Source organism: Morone saxatilis, unplaced genomic scaffold (genome assembly GCF_004916995.1).
Source record: "Morone saxatilis isolate NCDOM2014 unplaced genomic scaffold, NCSU_SB_2.0 Contig9, whole genome shotgun sequence".
Classification (NCBI taxonomy): Eukaryota; Metazoa; Chordata; class Actinopteri; family Moronidae; genus Morone; species Morone saxatilis.
In genome coordinates, this window is record NW_023340268.1 from 10,617,003 (window position 1) to 10,618,804 (window position 1,802).

The following is a 1,802-nucleotide window of genomic DNA, read 5'->3' on the forward strand; positions in this document are numbered from 1 at the left end:
AAATCACACATTTCACAGTCAGTTGTATTAATTTAAATTACACAGTGCTCAAGCTAAATGCAAAAGGCCTTCAGATACTTGCCATCATCTGTAGAAAAACTCACTATATGTTATTCCTTTGCTCTGTTTTTCTTATTGCTGGGTCAAAGTAGATTGAGAGGCCCACATTCAACCACAATACAGCTAAAATCCCACAGGCAGGCACCTACATATACAAACTATCCCTATGCTAAAGACATAGCTGGCTACACATATGGAGGTGATTTCATAGATCAAAGTGTTGCTACAGCCAATTAATCTATATCAATGTTAATTAATCAACTTAACCTCAGGCTTTACAGACCACCCTCTAATCACTGTGTGTGTGTGTGTGTTGTGTGTGTGGGTGTGTTTGTGTGAGGGAAGATTAGACGACGAGAGAGAAAGGGTGTTTTATGGAATACTGTAACAACAAAAAAATCAAACAAATAACCTGGTTTGACTTTTAAATATATAGTTGTAATTTAAGAGAAAGAGCAAGCAAGAAATGATTAAATACAGGACCAAGAAAAATAAGGAGAGCAAAAGAATTGGAACAAATACAAGTGTGTTAAGACAAAGCCTGTGAGCACAGTATGGAGAAAAAAATCTGTGGAGGGGGAAAATGATTAACCTCTGAGACATTTACCTAATTAATTCTGTCCGTGCTTTAAATGAAGTGAGCAACCTTGGAGCAGTAGCCGGTCAGTGGAACTCATGTAAAATGTATGTCACCCTATATTACCATGTGCAGAACAAGAGCTGCTGCTACTTAATATAATGACACATGTAATCTTTATTCAACTTGCACCCTCCAGGCCTACAGCTTTGTTGCAGACATGGAAACAGCTAAACCTTTAGCCCAAAGCTAAAGCTAAATAAACTGACAGTCTGTTGACACAGGTGTGAGCCTATAGAACCACGTTTGCATGTAATTATGAGCGTGTATGTTGGTATGAATGATGTACTAACAGGGAATTCGCGGGTTAGAGGGAATGAATCGGATTTCCTATGTTGCATGTGTGTGCACAATTATGGGAAATTGTTTTAACCTGTGGAGCTGCTTGTATGCAATAGATTTTTTACAATTTATATACAGTATATAATTTAATGTAAATTTGATTTAATGTTAAATGGCTACATTTCAGCAGAAAAAGGACTTAATGTAGTAACAAAATGTGTTTGTTTTGAATTCTACTTTTGCTTTTGTAGGATTTTTTGACTTCTCAGTGAGGTTTCTAAGCTTGAAGAATTTGATAAAACTACAGCACATTTTATGCCATACTGTGGTTACGGCTTCAGTCCACCCATTGAAATAAATAGATAAAATTAGATAAAATAATAATTCTTCACAATTCAAAAACATAAAATTAGAGGTTAAACAACAACATCAAAGGAATTGGTAACAATTTAATCATTGTAAAAGTTTTTTATTGAGCAATTAAATGTGAGGATTTGCTGCTTTTCTTTATATAATAAAAAGTGAAATAGCTTTGGGTCTCCTTGTACTTGGAAAGCATTTTTTATCTGACATTTAAATGATTAATTGATCTATTAAAAAGAATCAAGTGACTGAATGATAATAAAAATAATTGTTAGTTGCAGCCCAGGATTAAATAAAGAGTAATATGCAATCAGTATTGTTATATAGGCAGGTCAGTCTTGAAAACGTGTACACACACACACACACACACACAAACACAGTAGGTCTGCGATTGTGGAATTCAGATGAGAACTTCCATCAAAGGGCTGAGCGGCTGATGGCAGCTGTCAAGTGCTGCAAA